Source organism: Equus przewalskii, chromosome 4, assembly GCF_037783145.1.
Source record: "Equus przewalskii isolate Varuska chromosome 4, EquPr2, whole genome shotgun sequence".
NCBI lineage: Eukaryota > Metazoa > Chordata > Mammalia > Perissodactyla > Equidae > Equus > Equus przewalskii.
Window position 1 is genome coordinate 95,390,835 of NC_091834.1, and position 19,101 is coordinate 95,409,935.

General features: G+C 41.6%; 1 long non-coding RNA gene across 1 annotated transcript; it reads right to left on the bottom strand.

The window, feature by feature from the left end:
- Positions 1-793: 793 nt before the first annotated feature.
- On the bottom strand, positions 794-14,965 carry LOC139082923 (uncharacterized). Its single transcript, XR_011539287.1, has 3 exons — positions 14,861-14,965; positions 12,665-12,888; positions 794-1,021 (listed from the first exon to the last, which is right to left on the bottom strand). It is a non-coding gene; the product is annotated as an uncharacterized lncRNA (long non-coding RNA).
- Positions 14,966-19,101: the final 4,136 nt, after the last annotated feature.

Sequence of the window (19,101 nt, forward strand, 5' to 3'; positions counted from 1 at the left end):
TGCTTGAAACCATTGCTTAGCTGAGGTGGAAGAGGAAAGAAGGAAACAAAGTCAAATCACTTCCTCTCTCCAATCCTGGTCTCCACTTCCTTGGCACTCAATATATGTACCCAGATATCACATCTGCTCACTACCTCTACTCAACAGAGAAAATGGAAAGATTATATGAGCTAATGAATGGAAAATAAAGGAACAAAAGATATGAAAAGTTAGAGAAGGAAGTGGTAAATATTAATATTTCAGAAACTAAGGACCAATAATGAAGACATTCGTTTCTCAACTTTCCCAGCACAACACTATCCCCCACACTAACACGCATTAAGCCAAGTTGTATGTATAGTCAAGAAAAAAAGGTCTCATTCTACTTATGTACAAGATCAGTTCTAGAGGCAACAGGATCCACCGGAATAGTGACCTCACAGGAAGACCTGCCTCAAGGGAGGCAGCAGTGAAGTCTAGCCCCCTGAGCTGCTGCAGTCAGCACCCTTCCTGGGCCCTGAATATAGGCTCCCCTTCATGTCCAACTCTGCCTTGGGCAACCAACTCCTCTGCTGGGTGGTCATCTGGCTCCTGGGGGCAGGTGACTTCTGGGATAGTGGATCAACATCGCTGGTCTTTGTCTATGGCTCTATAGCTATGTCTCAAACATGCCCTGGACCTTCATGTTGCCCAAAGGTTCTGTGAAAGAAATTGACATTCAACTGAAAGAAACTAATTGCATTATGGAGTGAAAAGCAAAATTTATGTGAATTTTTAAATGAACACAGGAGACTTCAAAAACATTTTATCTTGCCTTTGGTTGCTTCATTCTAAGGCACTCACTTCCTCTGCCAGCAGGACTCTGTCTCATGCAATCTTTCCTTTTCTGAGTTCCCACAAATGCCAGCATCATCCAGGACCCAAGACATCTAGTCAGGGGAGAAGCTAGGAGGCAACACTGAGATGCAGTCCGGTGACAGAACACAGTCGTGTTTACTGTTAGCAGCAGCTCGTGAAGGAGGGTCTGAAATTCGTGATGTACCTGCAGAAAGAAAAAGTCATAGATGATTCAGGAATGCCAACAAAATGCTTTTCTGTTGAATTTCCCAAAGAGGGACCCAGGGTCTTAAAGATCAACCTGGGAGACCCAGCAGTGTATTTCTGTGCCAGATCCTATCCACACCAAAACAGGGTCACATCCTCTCAGTGCACAAACACCCCCAGACCCAGCCCTGGAAAAGGCACTGGGCCAGGGGAGGAGACATGTTGTTTGATTAGGGAACAAATCACCTATGAAGGATTTACTGAGATGAGGATGGAAATAGGGGAAGACTGTAGAAATAGCATGGCACATGCCAGCCCATGTTCAGGAACTAAGATTCTGTCACCTGTAAAGGATAAAGATTTTTAAAATTCATATCTATTTCAAGTTCTCAATACCATAGTTTAAATAAAGAATTTCATTTAATTTACTTAAGATTTAGAGAATCAAGCAAAGGAAATGGTGTCTTCATTTTCAACTTGAGAAAACGTGGTGCCAGAAGTTCATTTCCCTTTCTCAAACTCCAAAAAAAAAGAAAAAGAAAAAGAGAGAGAGAGAGAGACAGGATACAAACCCAGTTTTGTCTGGCTCAAAGGGTGGTGCTTTTTATTTTTTATACGACTCTGTGCTCACTCTTATTCTTTCTGGAACAATCCAGGCTTTGTCCCTTGCCTAACGCCTATGCAGGTATGTGTTGATGCCAGGATTGTAAGCTCCTGCTATAGCATATCCCAGAGATGGTGGAAGTAGAATTGGATAAATTTGTATGGAATTTAGGAGGTAGGTCTGGCCCCAAAATATTGTTCAATAGGAAAACATCTCCTCAAATTTTTGTTATCTTAGTGAATATTTTTTTATTCTCATCACACAACAAATGCCAGGCACCTACAGAAAGGTGTTTATTTTCATTTGCTTTGATGAAACAATTTCATAAAATCGTAAGGCAGATGAATCCAAAGTCACTTTAAATGCATAGTGCCCAGGGAAGTTCCCCCTCACCAGGATCCAGTGTAAACCATGTCACTCAGCTGTGTTTTCTGCCTTTGGCTTTTCCAAAAGTTTTTCATTACCCTTGTCCCTCTGCTCCATGCCCTGGAGGAGGAGAAAGACTGTAAGAGGGAGAGAGGAGGGGCAGTGACTGAGCATGAGAAGGCTTTGAGAGACCACCAGAAAAGACACCCCCTGAGTCAGAGCTGACAGGACCTGAGGAAGGAGGTTTCAAGGTGCACTCACTCTGCTTAAGGAGCCAGGACACAATGGAAAGGGATCCCCCTTCTGAAAGTACAGATTCTAAGGGAGAAAAAAAGGTATAAAAAAGGAAGAAGGGTCTTCTGGCAATAGGATAGTGAAAGAGAAAAGAAGAAAAGGTGGCATATTTAGAGTCCTGAAAACAAATGAAAATCACAAAATAGGAGGACTCATAACCCCCACCTAACATCACTAAGAAACAAACTTCTTGAGGGTCAGAACTTCACTAGAATGACTGGAAAGGATACCATTGATATGGGTTTACCATAAAACAGCTCAACATCACAAAAATGAATAAGAGGAACGCACAATCTATAGAGTGGAAGAAAATCTTTCATCTCTCACCGTCTCCCCTCCCCAAAAATCGTGAGTCAGAAGAAAATGTAAAACTACACACCAAAAAGAAATCAACATACTCAAGCAAGCAGCTGAAGACAGGATAACGCCCCTATAAACAGAAGTTCAAAACATAAGAGCAGAAAAGCAAAAAGAGGAAAAAATGAAAAAAAAAAAAAACCAGGTTGAGAGACTCAGGGAAAAAAAACAAAGAAAAAGACAAAATTATCCAAGAAATGACGAATAAATTGAAGAAAGGCAGGGAAACATTTAAGAGAATGAAAATGAGAGAGAGTAAGTAAAACCAGCCAGACAGAAGTTGCTGGAATGAAGGCAAGGCCTGGGCCTGAATGCAAAGGAGGATCTAGAGCAAAGGCATTCCTGGCAGCAGGTCTGAGTGGTGCCTGTTGATTGCTTCCAAAGACACCTCTGCACAGAGCCCAGGATCACTCTTTCCTCAGGGAGTGGATGGAATTACAAGTGAATTCTACCTTCTGTGTCACCAGAATGTCTGCGGTGCTCCCTTAGGCATCAGATATTAGGATAAGTAGGAAGGTAAAATCCAGCGGGCCAATCAGAGGAGACTCTGGCCTGGAGATGTGGAGGTGTCAGCCCACTCAGGCCAGACTGAATGCAGAGTTTCAGGAGGGAGGCACAAAGAGGGAGCAAGTGATTCAGGTCCCCCTTCTCAGTCTCCTCTTCCACAGAATTAGGGACCTTGTCTTGAGAATCTCCAGGATCACTTCCCACTATCCAGTCTTGCCTTCTGACAAATTCTGCATGTTAAGGCAGTGGGATCCCCAGAACTAAGTTTCTTTCCTCATTTGTATTCCAGTAAGTCCTTGGAGCCACAAGGAGACCCCATGCCCACTATGGGCAACCAGGTGCTCTGCTGGGTGGTCCTTTGTCTCCTGGGAGCAGGTGAGTCCTAGATTCAGGGAGAAAACTGCTATCCTGAAAGTGCCAAAGTCAAGACTTAAGGCTGTCTCTGTGACAGCAGCATTAGGAACTTGCTTAGGTTGTGTTTCCAGAGGTTTTCTTTCTCTTCCATAGGCACCATGGATGGTAGAATCACTCAGAGCCCAAAATATCTGATCAGAGAGGAAAGACGAGATGTGAGCCTGGAATGTGAACAGAATTTGGATTACAATGCCATGTACTGGTACCGACAGGACCCAGGGCAGGGGCTGAGACTGATCCACTATTCACTGTTTGTAAAAGGTGTTCAGAAAGGAGACATATCTGAAGGCTACAGTGCCTCCCGGGAGAAGAAGGCATCTTTTCCTCTCACTGTGAAATCAACTCAAAAGAACCAGACAGCCCTGTATCTCTGTGCCTATAGTAGAGACACAGTGATGAAAGGCCGCTTCCTCTCTGTGCATAAACATGTCCCAAGATCCGCTTCCCCACCAGGTGGCAGGGCTTTTCTGGACTCAGTGCCCTGATCTGCCAGCTTTCCTCCAACTCAACCAGGCCCCCAAAGCAGCTGCTGCCATCAATGTTCTTTGTGGAATGGCAGGGACTTCAGAGCGTTAGATATAGATATATGCACATATGTCATGTTTAAACCTAACTTAGTGGATCTCTGAAGGAAAGAGAGAGGAGAAGAGAGAAGAGATGTTATTTTAACAACTCATTTCCTTTTTCTATTTTACTAAACTCTGGTGAAAAAAAATGAAGAGAAAATGGTCTCTTTCTTCACAAAAATAATACACGTTGAGTGGTGAGAGAAATGTGTAGAAGGCAAATACTGTCATCTAATATCATAGCTGTGTGCTTTTAATCGGAGGTGTTAGAGGAGCATAAGGAATAACACAGCCAAATCTGTCTAGTGACTTCAGGAAGAGTTTCAAAGAGAAAGAAAAGTGTGAGATGAAACGCAAATATTCAGTAGGGTTTCACCAGATGCACAAGCGCCACCTGAGTGATACAGGCTTAGGGAACTATATTAGGAGAGAACGATGAGATGATATCAAGAAAAAAGGTGATCAGCTCCCTAGAATACAGCAATAAGAGGAAATTTGGAAACAGGATTGGAGCAACTTACTGCACAATATTGAGTTTGCAGTTCTGGTGGGCCTTCCTTGGACATCTGCGTAGAAGCACCCAGTAGGCCTCTGTAAATGCACTTGGCACTTAGAACGGAGAGTCAGGGTTGGAGGAAATATTTGCATGAATAAGCAGCAGACAGGTGGTCAGTATTATTTTGCAAATGTTCTTTATGTTTTCTGTATATTCTCACCCTTTGTCATCTGCCATCTAAGCATGGAATTAGAAGGTAAGTGGTGTGAAGTCTTGGGACTGCATTTGTTTGCAAGCTCTTATTCAATTACATTAACTCAGTTTCTGTAAATGTATGAGAGTCTATACTATTCAGACCAACTCTCACACTGCATCCAACTAAAAATGCTAGATGAAATATGTTTTAAATATTCTTAGAAGCATTTAAGAACCACAGTCTGTCAACCATGAGCCATGAACTCATGAACTCCTTAACATGAACCATGTTCTTGCTGACTTCAAACAGGAAAATACTTAAATGTCCATCAAAAATGCAGTGGATAAATAAATTATGTTACATGTATATAAAAGAATAAAATATAGCAAAGAATCAAATATTATCTGCAAAATCATGGATGGATGAATCTCACAGATTATTGAACTAAAGAAGCCAGACACAAGAGTACATATTATATGAAATTTAAATAATGGCTATATTTGCGGGCAATTTTAATTTACTTGGAAGGAAGCATGAAGGAGATTTCTGGGGAGCTGTAAATGCTCTATATCTTGGTGTAGTTACATAGTGTTTTTCTTGGTGAAAATGCAGTAAGCAGTACACTTAACATTTGTGCAGCCTAATATATGTATTTTATAGCTCACTTAAAAACATGAGAAAACCAATAACAACCACCAGTCCAAAATGTAGTGACGTAAATTAAAAGCATACTATCTCCCATGGTTCTGCAGGTTGAATGGGTTTGGCCAGGCAGTTCTCACTTGGGGTCTCTCATATCTTCACACTCAGATAGTCACTTAGGCTGGAGGTAGCTTAAGGCTTGCCTGGGCTGGACATCCAAGATGGCTTCTTTATGGCCATATCTGATCCTTCACCTGGGGTGGCTGAAACAGCTGTGGACCAGCCTGGCCTGTCTCTTTTTCTCCACACAGCCCCTCAATGTGCTTAGAGGGGTTGACTACCCTGTGGCATGGTGGCCTCAGGGTAGTTAAAATTATGACATGGTGGCTGGCTTCCCTTTAGTGAGCATTCAAAAACACAAGCAGGAATGACAAGGCTATTATGACCTGTCTTGGAAAATCATGCACTGTTGTTTCCAGAACATACAGGCCAGTCCAGAGTCAAGAAGAGACTGACACAAATGTGAATACTGGGAGGTGTGGTTCATTTGGGTGCCATCTTTGAAGAGTAGCTACCATAATGTGATAAATTGGTACATCTGATCCTGTTCTTCACTGTCTTGGACCAATGATGACCTCAGAGCATGAGAGCTGCTTCATTTGCAAATTGTTTTCTTGAGATCAACTCTCATCAAGAGCTCTATTAGAAAGATAGAAAGGCATTTCCTCCTTAGTTAAGTTGATACAGTAATATAAACCACAGGTATATGCCTGATGGCTGGAGGTCCTCAGAAGGAGTAGAAAGATTTTCCTCTGATCCAGGGACTTCCAGCTACTTCATCCCATATATGTCGTAATATTATACAAGAAATAACACATTGCAAGGCACATTCACCTATTCTTTGCAGGAAAAATACAGTTACAGTGACAGGTGATCCCAGTCTAAAATGGCGTGTACCAACCATGAAAAACGTATAGCCACAGGAGCATGCCAGACACCCTTTAATCCATATACGAGTCTTATGTATACAGGAATATTGACTATGCAAAAATTATACTTGCCATGATAAACATCTATGCCACTATATAGTACAAACATAATTTGATGGGTCAAGTTCTAATCCTACCTTTCCTGGTTACTCATTCCAGATAAAAACAACTAAATATTAAGCGGAGTCACAACAGGGAGGTCATTATAAAAATGAAAGTATAATGCTTTGGAGAAAAATCATCACCCCCTTTGAACTTGCTACACATTTCCAGGCATGAGGCATTTAAAACAAATATTCCACCATGTTCAAAGCAGAAGTAATGCCTATCTGCTTGAAGCTATTTCCATTGGTAAATACTTGCCTTATAATCTGTATCTGGGTGAAATAGCTATACATAAATTATCCTCACAGCCTCCACAGTGCTTTACACAAAGACACATAGACTATAATAAATAGCCATGTTTAGTATGAAGTACATCAATATGAGGGAAACTGGCATGAGATAGTTGGGAACTGAAAACCTCATTTAGAAGATGAGAAAGTGTCCTTATCATCAATATGAATATTGAACTCCTAGCCTTGGACTTCTTTTGATCACCCTTAGTTCTGGCGATTAACAATAGTGAGTTTTCTTGGCGTCGTGCACTGGTCTCAGCCTAACAATTATTAGTGTTGTGCCTGGCCTGTTCCCTCTGGTTCTTATGATTGCAATATTCCCTCAGGAGTAACCATCAGAAAGCTTTGGGGAAAAAAAAGGTATATTACTTACAAGTCCTGGAAATTACATGATATACCTGAGGCTACATAGGAAGGTCTGAGGTAGAGACTGAGCATGCACAGGAATTGGGTTCTGCTTTTATTAGAGTGGAGGGTGAGATCTAGGGTTTCTTGGGCTCCCTCTGTATTGGTAAATTTAAAATATAAAAGCAGGAACTTAAAAGACCGGAAGAGAAAAAACTATTGGCCCATGTGGTCAGTTATCAAAACAAAGATCTAAAACAAAGGAGCCTGGGGGAGGTGGGCACAGCTGGAGTTGGTCTGGCTCTTATCTAGTTATTTGTCTGGTAATTTGTTTATTTGATATAGCCGTCATTGAAGTTGAAGCCTCTTTGAATTGGATGCCTCAAAATCAAAGCTTAAGTTAGGTACTAGCATGAAAAAATAGAAAAAACAACTTCAGGGCTTACACTGCACTTGGTTACTTTGAGGGGATGACACAGAAGTAATAAAATGAGTATTAATGTGTATTAATACACAAACATATACCCCTTTCCTTATATAAGGCTAAGAAACTACTTTGAACCATTTCAGTGATCTACGTCTCAGTGCATCTTCTCTAAAATTAGGAGCTGAATCAGAACATTTTCGAGGCCCATTACAGCAATGTATGTATGGTTCTTTGATAGTCAGAAAGAGTAATAGATCCTATATCATTGGCAAAGATCACCACAGGGCGGAAGGTGAGAGCATCCTCAGGATTACGTAAGCAGTCATCCAACATTCTAGAGACAAAAAAGAAAGAATGTAGAGCACAGTCATACTCCTCTTGAGAGTGGTGTGGTGTGAGGCTAACCCCTGAAGATGCTGATGCTTCTGCTGCTCCTGGGGCCCAGTATGAGCCTTATTATATCAGTAGCTTGGGCGAGTGTGCTTGTGTGTTGGCATGAGTGAAGTGGTAGCCAGAGACTGTGGATTTTTTCTGCCAATCAAAATAAGAGCGGACATCCATGACCTCTGGGAAGGTAATGGGTAAGGTGAGAAGTCACCAGTCAGGGGAGATGGGAGATTATGATTCTAGGGAGTCTGATAGGAAGACTTCAGAAAACAAACTGGATTCTCTGGGAGTAGGGAGAAAAATGAGGGAACAAGCCTGTGAGTTCTCTGGCTGTGGTCATGTGTGACTGGTCCTGCTGGCCTCTTTCATCTCTTTGACCTCTGTTTCATCAGGCTCAGGGCTTGGTGCCCTCGTCTCTCAACATCCAAGCAGGGCTATCTGTAAGAAGGGAAGCTCCGTGGAGATGGAGTGCCGTACAGTGGGCCTTCAGGCCGACACCGTGTTTTGGTATCGTCAGCTGCCAAAACAGGGCCTCACGCTGATTGCAACCTCTATTCAGGGCTCTGGTCCCAAATACGAACAAGGTTTTTCTGAGGCCAAATTTCCCATCAGCCATCCCAATCTAAAAGTTTCAACTTTCATGGTGACGAGTGCACATCCTGCAGACAGCAGCCTCTACTTGTGTGGTGCTAGTGACACAGCGCTGGGCAGAGGTCAGATACCCAAACAAGAACCTTTGCAACAACCCTCTCTTCTTCACCCCATCAAAGCTGTGGAGCTCTGTGGAAGAAGGTGTGGAGAGAGGAAAACCACAGCTTCTGTAATAGAGACATCTGTGAATGTGTGTGTGTGAGTGTGTGTGTAGAGAAAGAGAGAGAGAATATCTCGGTGCGGAGTGTGTAGGAGGTCTAGTGTTTGAGAACTAGTAAAATGGCATGGAGCTGGGCCTGCAATGTGGCCAAGTGACGTGGAAAAGTCACACAGCTGAAAATTACAAAAGCTGGATTTTTTTCCTGTCTCTCCCATATTTTAATCATGTTCATAGGTAAATCTACACATAATTCTCAAAATGCTCTTATAATACTCCATGTATTCTGTGTAATAAACTTTCATTGGGCTCTCAAAGACTGTTCAGCTCTATGTTGTCTCCATCCGAGACCTTCAAGATAAAGAAAATCGGAAGGCAGCCAAGCAGAGATATTCACCCTTGAAAGAATGTGATGATGTGCTGGATACAGTGTTCTGACTGGTGAATGAACTAGGTAAGACTGAGAACAAAGGAAGGCACTCACCCTCTATGTCTAGGTACAGAGCACACCAAACCTTCATGGAGAAGGTGTTGGTTGAGCTGGGTCTCAAGAAGGGGTCAAAGGGAAGAAAAGGCAGAAGGAGCATATAAGAAAGAATTCAGACAACATTGCTTGTCGAGAGAACTAGAAAGTTCTGTCACAAGCCAGAACATAATAACCAGAATAGTGAATGTAAGCCCATCAGAAACATCCTGTCCTAGGAAAAACCAAAAAATTACATTGAACACAAATCTTGTATGACCAAAAAGAAATAAGCAGAAAATACCAACATACATTTAATAGAAGAAGTATCTATGAGTAAATATATGAGCAGATATTTAATTTCACTAGTAATCAGGAAAATGTGAAGCAAGACACAATGATATGTAAGTTTATATCCATTTGATTAGCGATACAACAAGCCTGGAAATATAAACTATTAGAGAGTGTATGGGTCCACAGGATTGTTTGTGCAAGCACAAGTGATACGGAATTATCTCATATTCTGGGATTATCTCATATTCTTCTTCATTCCTGTATTCCGTGACCCAGTGATTCTACTCCTGGGTTTACCTCAGGAGGTGCTCTTACTCGTGGTCATCAGAAGACATAAATAGAAAAGTGTTCTAAGCAGCACTATTCATGGTAGCAAAACATAGAGCCGATCTACTGAGGCATTGACAAGAAAGTGAAGGAATAAATGGTGGGATATTCATTATTCATGTGATGGAAACCATATATATATATATCAGTCAAAGTGAATGGACTCCAGCGATGAGCAAAGTTGCAGATGAACCTTAACAATATAATATCAAATTCATAAACTATCCTGATAAGATTAGGTAAAGCATGATGCACTTCTATAAAGCTAAAAGCAAGTAATAAAGAAATTATTTTTGTGACTGAAAATCTATTAGATAAAATAATATAAAAGGGAAATCAAGAAACATTTGTTGCTGTAACTGGCTTTTACCTGCTCATGAGAGTTGATTGTAAACAACTTTCTGAACTCCTATTTCAAAGACATCACCTGGATACCTTAAAATCAACCATACTGGGAATATGTACACCACGGTTAACAGTAGACACAGCAAATCGGGGCTTTGTTATTTTCCTCCAGAGAGCTGGTTGTCAAACCTTTGCCAACACACCCTGACAAGGAATGATGATGACTCAAGTTTAGGATGGTGTTTCTTATGTGACTTCAATGGGGAGTGGTCAGAGATGGGAGGGGACAGAATCACATTGCTAAATTATATATTGTCAAGGTCTGTGTTGATTACTGTTGTGTGAGTGAGAGAGATGCTCTAAAAGTACCTATTTTTTTTAATAAAGACAAAACATGCATCAACAAACAATGTCTGTGTGTGATGAACCATGGGTTAAGATGAATCAACTCCTATGCGAATGACCTCAAAAAAGAGAAAAAATAAATAACTGAAGGGATTAGAGTCTGTGAGACGGGAAAATGAAGATCACAGTGTAGTGAGAATCAGGGAGAGAGGACTTAGATACCATGTGTGAAAATGAAGATGTGGAAACAAGACATTTCCCTTGACCAAAGTAGAACTGAACAGACTAAGATAGGAGTCAATTCAGCAATGGACATGCTGCCACATTCTCTCCACGTGGTGACCATGTCCATATTGTTACTAGTGATTATATATCCTACCTGAGGTCAGTCACCTCAGACTGTGTTCATTGCCACTGAAACCAAGGACCCATTTTAAATAAAGCCCCCTAATCTGTCAGCATTTTCAGCCTGGAGAAGAGAGCTAGGGAAATACTTATCAAATGCACTTCTCTCCTCACCAATGGCAAGGAAAAGAAAAGAACATTTTGGGCTCTGACATGAAACATGGTGAGAAGGTGATCACATCCCTATCTCCAGCAGTCATTGATTTCCCTCCTCTACATTATGCTTCACAGCATTGCAGTGTCAGTTAGCAGAGATGGATGCTGTGTCCACACTTGCCTTTTCCCATCCAGCTGACTGTGAGAGACACAGCTGCTGCCCATATGTCTTATTTTAGAGGAATATGACAATTGCAATGAACATGTTACAATTAAATTTGCATCCTGTCCTCCTTGGACCAGGATTTATAATAAAATACATTAACCTTTTCTCCAAATTTTTCGTGTTATAAATGTGTGATTCTTTGTAAAGGTAACACTTTCTTAAGTGCTCCAAGTCTGTATCCTACCGTCTGGGCTGTGTGGTATTTTGAAACCAAGTTAACCTTTGATAGTGCCGTATTCTTCTTTGTATCTTCCTTTCACTATGCCTGAGAAAAAAATAGAGTTTCTCAGAATTTCTGTTCAGTTCCACAAAGTCCGAAGGAAGGACAGAAGAATGGAAGGAAGGAAGATCCTTCAGACATAGGTATGCCATCCATGATAAAAGAGAATAATACAGATAAATCAATAGAATCAGGGGATACCAGGTGAGTGGGAGAATTTATACATTTTATACTGGTTGTTCTTTGAATTACTTATATCAAAAGTTCAAGTAGAATAACAGGAGATGAGAAAAGGCAATTATAAAGCATAAAGTTAGGATTTTTCAAAGTGCTTGAAACCATTGCTTAGCTGAGGTGAAGGAAGAAAGAAGAAACTGAGTCAAATCTTTTCCTGTCTCTAATTTTTTTTCCGTCAATACTAGTCCCCATTTCCCTGTCTCTCTATACATGTTCCCAGATATCACATCTGGTCACGACCTCTATGCAGCAACAGAAACTGGAAAGATGTTATGAGCCAACGATAGGAAAATAAAGGAACAAAACATATGCAAAAGTAGAGAAGGAAGCTGTAAACATTAATGTTTCAGAAACTGAGGATGAATAATGAAGATATTCACCTCTCAACTTTCCCTGCACAACACTCTCGCACTCACTAACATGTAGTAAGCCAAGTTGCAAGTATAGTTAAGAAAATAAAATGCCCCAGTCAACTGATGTACAAGATCAGTTCTAGAGACACAGGATCCACTGGGAAGGGTAACCTCACAGGAAGACCACCTCATGGGAGGCAAGTGTGAGGTCCAGCCCCCTGAGCCGCTTCAGTCAGCACCATTCATGGGCCCTGCCTATAGGCTCCCCTTCATGCCCAAGCCAGCCATGGGCACCAGACTCCTCTGCTTGGTGCTCATCTGGCTCCTGGGGATAGGTGAGTGCTGGGCTAATGGATCGGCATCACTGCCCTTTGTTGTGGCTCTATAGCCAGACCTCCATGTGGCTCCAAGATTTTTGGAAAGGTATTGACTTTCAAATGAAAACAAATAATTGTATTATGGAGTAAAAAGCAAAATTCATGTGAATTTTTAATTGGACACAGGAGACTTCAAAGATATTTGATCTTGTCTTACGTTGCTTCATTGTAAGGTGCTCCCTTTATCTGCCATTATGATTCTATCTCGTGCAATCTTTTCTTTCCTGAAGTCCCACAAATGCAGGCACCATCCAGGACCCAAGAAACTTGGTCAGGGTGAGAGGCCAGGACGCAACACTGAGTTGTGGTCCAGTGACAGGACACAGTCATGTTTACTGGTGTCGGAACCTCTTGCAGGAAGGTGTGAAATTCATGATGTACCTGCAGAAAGAAAACATCATATATGAGTCATGAATGCCAACAAGATACTTTTCTGCTGAATTTCCCAAAGAGGGACACAGTGTTAAACATCCAGCTGGCAGAGCTGGGAGACTCAGGGGTGTATTTCTGTGTCAGCTCCTGATCCACGTCAATAGAGACTCACATCCTCTCAGCGCACAAACACCTTCAGGACCCTGCCAGGGAAACAGTGTGATCTGGGGGAGGGGACACGTTGTTTGATTAGGGAATAAATCAGCCATAGGGCATTTAGAGAGATGAGGATGGAAATAGGGGAAGACCTAGAAATATCATCAATCATGCCAGCCCATGCTCAGGAACTAAGATTCTCTCACCTGAAAAACGTAAAGATTTTTAAAACATCATAGCTATTTCAAGTTCTCAATTCCATGATTTAAATAAAGAATTTTATTTAATCAGCAAGAGAATCAAGCAACGGAAATATTGTCTTCCTTTTCAACACGAGAAAACATGATGGCAGAAGTTCGTTTCTCTTTCTCAAACTCAAAAAGAAAGAAAAGGAGAGAGAGACAGGAGACAAACCCAGTTTCCTCTGGTTCAAAGGGTTGTGCTTTTTATACCCCACTGTGCTGCCTCTAATTCTTTCTGGAATAACCCAGGCTTTGTCCCTTGCCTAACGCCTATGCAGGTATGTGTGGATGCCAGGATTATAAGCTCCTGCTATAGCATATCCCAGAGATGGTGGAAGTAGAGTTGGATAAATTTGTCCGGAATTTAGGAGATAGGACTGGCTCCAAAATATGGTTCAATAGGAAAACATCTCCTCACATTTTTGTTGTATCAGTGAATACTTTTTTTATTCTCATCACACAACAAATGCCAGGCACCTAGAGAAAGGTGTTTATTTTCATTTGCTTTGATGAAACAATTTCAGAAAGTCATCAGGCAGACGAATGCAAGGTCACTTCAAATGCACACGGTCCAAGGAAGTGGCCCCTCACCAGGATCCAGTGTAAACTATGTCGCTTAGCTGTTTTCTCCCTTTGGATTTTCCGAAATTTTTTCATCACCCTCGTCCCTCTGCTCCATGTCCTGGAGGAGAAGGTGGAGCAGAAAGACTGTGAGGGGCACAGAGGAGGGGCAGTGACTGAGCCTCAGGGGACGATGAGAGACCACCAGAAAAGATACCGCCTGAGTCAGATCAGACAGGACCTGAGGAAGGAGGTTTCAGGGTGCACTCACTCTGCTTACAGAGCCAGGCACACGATTGACAGGGGTCCCCTTCTGAATGTACAGATTCTGAGGGAGAAAAAAAGGCATAAAAAAGGAAGAAGGGTCCTATGGCAATTGGGTGGTGAAGGGGCAAAGGAGAGATGGAAAACTTAGAGTCCTGAATAACAAAAGAAAATCACAAAATAAGAGAACTCATAGCCCACTCTCTCAACACCATTGAAACAAACAAACAAGCTTCTTGAGTGTCTGAACTTCACTAGAATGACTGGAAAAGTTTCCATTAATATGGGTATATTGTAAAACAACTCTACATCACACAAAGGAACAAGAGGAAAGCACAATCCATAGAGTGGAAGAAAATCTTTCATCTCTCAGCGTCTCCCCCCAAAAAATCATGAGTCAGAATAAAAGGTAAAAATACACTCCAAACAGAAATAAATATATTTAAGCAAGCAGCTGAATAGAGGATAACCCACCTACAACCTGAAGTTCAAACTGTAAGAATACAAAAACAAAAACAGGAAGAAATGGGGGAAGAAAAACAGGTAGAGAGACTCAGGAAAAATAATGAAAGAAAAAGGCAAAATAATCTGAGAAATGAAGAATAAGTTGAAGAAAGGCTAGGACAAAACTAGGAGAATGAAAATGACAGAGAATAAGCAAAATGAGCCAGACAAGGTGCTGGAATGAAAATGAGGACTTAGCCCTAATGCAGAGGAGGATCTGGAGCAACTGGGCTCCTGGCAGATCTGAGTAGTACCTGTCCATCCTGGCCACAGACACCTCTGCACACACACCAGGGGTCACTCTTTCCTCTGGGAGTGGATGGGATTACAAGTGAATTCTGCCTTCTGTGTGACCAGAGTGTCTGCAGTGCTCCCATAGTCATCAGACATCAGCATAAGTAGGAAGGGAAAATCCAGTGGGCCAATCAGAGGAGACCCTGGCCTGGAGATGTGGGGGTGCCAGCCCACTCAGACAAGGCTGAATGCAGTTTCAGGAGGGAGGCACAAGGGCACGGCAAGTGATTCAGGTCCACCCTTTCAGTCTCCTCTTCCACAGAATGAGGGAGCTCATCACGAATATCTCCAGGATCCCTTCCAAATATCCAGTCTAGCCTTCTGACAAATTCTGCATATTAAGGCAATGGGATCCCCAGAAGTAAGTTTCTTTCCCCCTTTGTCTTCCAGCAAGTACTTGGAACTACAAGGAGACCCCCTGCCCACTATGGGAAAACAGGTGCTCTGCTTGGTGACCCTTTTTCTCCTGGGAGCAGGTGAGGCCTTGATACAAGGAGAAAACTCCTCTCCCCAAGGTACCAAGGTCAAGTACTAAGGCTTTCTCTGTGACAGCAGCATTAGGAACTTGCTTGGGTTGTGTTTCCAGAGGTTTTCTCTCTCTTCCACAGGCACCATGGACGGTGGAATCACTTAGAGCCCAAAATATCTGATCAGAGAGGAAGGACGAGATGTGAGCCTGGAATGTGAACAGAATTTGGATTACAATGCCATGTCCTGGTACCGACAGGACCCAGGACAAGGGCTGAGACTGATCCACTATTCGCCATTTGTAAAAGGTGTTCAGAATGGAGACATATCTGAAGGCTACAGTGCCTCCTGCAAGAAAAAGGCATCCTTTCCTCTCACTGTGAAATCAACCCAAAGAACCAGACAGCCCTGTATCTCTGTGCCTATAGTAGAGACACAGTGATGAAAGGCCACCTCCTCTCTCTGATAAATGTGTCCCAAACCCTGCTTCCTCACCGGTGGCAGGGCTTTTCTGGACTCAGTACCCTGATCTGCCAGCTTTCCTCCAATTCAGCCAGGCCCACAAAGCAATTGCTGCCATCAGTGCTCTTTGTGGAATGGCAGGGTACTTCAGCGATCCACTAAGTCATTTTTAAACATGACATATATGTGTATATCTATTACTATATCTAACAACATCATGGATAGAGAGACAGAGAGGAGGAAGGAGAAAAGTAGAAGGAAGAGGAAGAGGAGGAGAAGGTAGATGAGGAAGGAGAGAGGAGAAGAGAGAAGAGATGTTACTTTTACAACCCTTTCTCTTTTCTATTTTACTAAACTCTTGAAAAACAAATTAAGAGAAAATGGTCTCTTCCTTCAGAAAAGTAATAGAAGTCTAGTGGCGAGGGAAATATGTAGAAGACAAATAGTGTGATCTAATCTCATACATGCGTGCTTTAATCAGAGGTGTTATGGACTAAAGGACTATGAGAAATAACGCGGCCAAATCGGTCTGTGACATCAGGAAAGGCTTCAAAGAGAAAGCAAAATGTGAGATGAAACTCGAAACTTGAATAATGGGTTTCACCAGATGCACAAGCACCCCCTGAGTGATACAGGCTTTGGGAACTATGTTAGAAAAGAATGATAAGATAAGATCAAGAATAAAGGTGATGAACTCCCTCAAATATGGCAATAAGAGAAAATCTGGAAGAAGGAGTGGAACAAATTTACCGTACAATGTTGAGTTTCCACTTCAAGAGGACCTTCTTTGTACATCTGCGTACACGTATCCAGTAGACTTCTGTGAATGCACTTGGCACTAAGGAGAGTGAGGCTTGGGGGAAATATTTGCATGAATAATCAACAGACAGGTGGTCAGTATCATTTTGCAAATCTTCTTCATGTTTTCTGCATATTCTCACCCTTTGTCATCTGCCACCTAAGAATGGAATTAGAAGGCAAGTGGTGTTAAGTCTTGGGACTGCATTTGTTTACGAGCTGTTATTCGATCACATTAACTCAGTTTCTGGAAATGTATGAGAGTCTATACTATTCAAACTCACTCTCACACTGCATCCAACGAAAAATGCTGGATGAAATATGTTTTTAAATATTTTTAGAAGCATTTAAGAACCGCAGTCGGTCAATCATTAACCGTGAACTCAGAAACTCATGAACATGAACCATGTTCTTGATGACTTCAAACTGGAAATCACTTAAAGGTCCATCAAAAATGCAATGGATGAATAAATTATGTTACATATATAGAAGAATAAAATAGAGCAAAGAATCAAATATTACTTGCAAACTCATGTATGGATGAATCTCATAAACAGAATGTTGAACTAAAGAAGCCAGACGAAGAGTACATACCATACAAATTTTAAATAATGGCTACATTTGGGGGCATTTTCCATTTACTTGGAGTGAAGCATGAGGGAGGTTTCTGGAGAGCTGAAAATGCTCTATATCTTGATCTGGGTGTAGTTACATATTGTTTTTCTTTGTGAAAATTCAGTAAGCAGTATGCTTAAGATTTGTGCAGTCTATTATATGTATTTTATCTCTCACTTAAAAAGCTTAGAACACCACAACAATAACAACCACCACTCCAAAATGTAGTGACTTAAAATAAAAACATACTCTCTCTCATGGTTCGGAAGTTTAAATTGGGTGGCCTGGGCAGTTCCCACTTGGGGTCTCTCAGGTTGTCAGAGTTAGATAGTCACAGAAGCTGGAGATACCTGAAGGCTCACCTTGGCTGGACATCCAAGATGGCTTCTTTATGCTCATAACTGATCCCTCACCTTGGAGGGCTGGAACTGCTGTGGACCAGCCTGGCATGTCTCTCTTTCTACACACAGCAGCTCAATGGTTAGGTGGGTTTCCTCATGGCACAGTGGCCTCAGGGTAGTTAAAATTATCACATGGTGGCTGACTTCCCCAAAAGTGTGCATTCAAAAGGCCCAGGTGGGACCTACAAGGCTACTTATGACCTATCCTGGAAAATCATGCAGTATTGTTTCCTGCACATACAAGCTAGTCCAGAGTCAAGAGGAAGGGACTGACAAGAACGTGAATACTGGGAGGTGTGGTTCATCTGGGTGACATCCTTGAAGAGTAGCTACCATAATGTGATAAAGTGGTACTTCTGATCCTGTTCCTCACTGCTTTGGACCAATATGATTTCAGAGCTTAAGAACAGCTGCTTCATTTGCAAATGATTTTCCTGACATCAACTCTTATCAAGAACTACACCAGGAAGAAGGTTCTGGGAAAGGCATTTATTCATTAGTTAAGTTGATATAGTAATATAAACCACAGGTCTATACCTGATGTCTGGTGGTCCTCAGAAGGAGTAGAAAGATTTTCCTTTGACTGAGGGACTTCCAGTGACTTTATCTCATATCTGTCATAATTACACAAACAAGACTGCATTGCAGGTTACACTCATCTACTTTTTGCAGGAAACATACAGTTATAGTGAGAGATGGTCACAGTATAACGTGCCATGTACCAAACATGATAAATATATAGCCACAGGAGCATGTCAGATACCCTTTAGTCCACATATCAGGCTTATGTGTACAGGAATATTCATTATGCAATAATTACACTTGCTGTGATAAAAATCTATGTCACTACAGTACAAACATAATTTGATGGGTCAAGTCCTAATTCCCCCTCTTAGTTACCCACTCCAGACACAAATCATTAAATGATAATTGAAGGCACAACTGGGAGGTTGTTATAAAAATGAACGTATAATGCCTTGGAGAAAAATCTTCAGCCACCATTAACTTCCTACACATTTACAGGCATGAGGCATTTAAAACAAATATACCACCATGTTCAAAGCAGAAAGAATTCCCTAACTCTGTTAGGATCTATTTCTGTTGGTCAATACTTAGTTTATGACCTGTATCATGGTGAAATAGCTATAAATAAATTATCCTCACAGCCTCCTCAGTGCTTTACATGATGAGACATAGACAATAATAAGTATGTTTTGTATTGAGTCCATTAATATGAAGGGAATCAGCATGAGAGAGTTGTGAAATAAATACCTCATTTAGAAGATGAGCGACTATCCTTACCATCAATATGAAGAAACATTGAACTCCTAGACTGGAATTTCTTTTGCTCCCTCATAGTTCTGGTGATGAGAAAACTCAACTGTGAGTTGGTGTTGTGTGCTGGTGTCAGCTTCACGATAACCAATGCTGTGCCTAGACTGGCCCTTCTGGTTCTT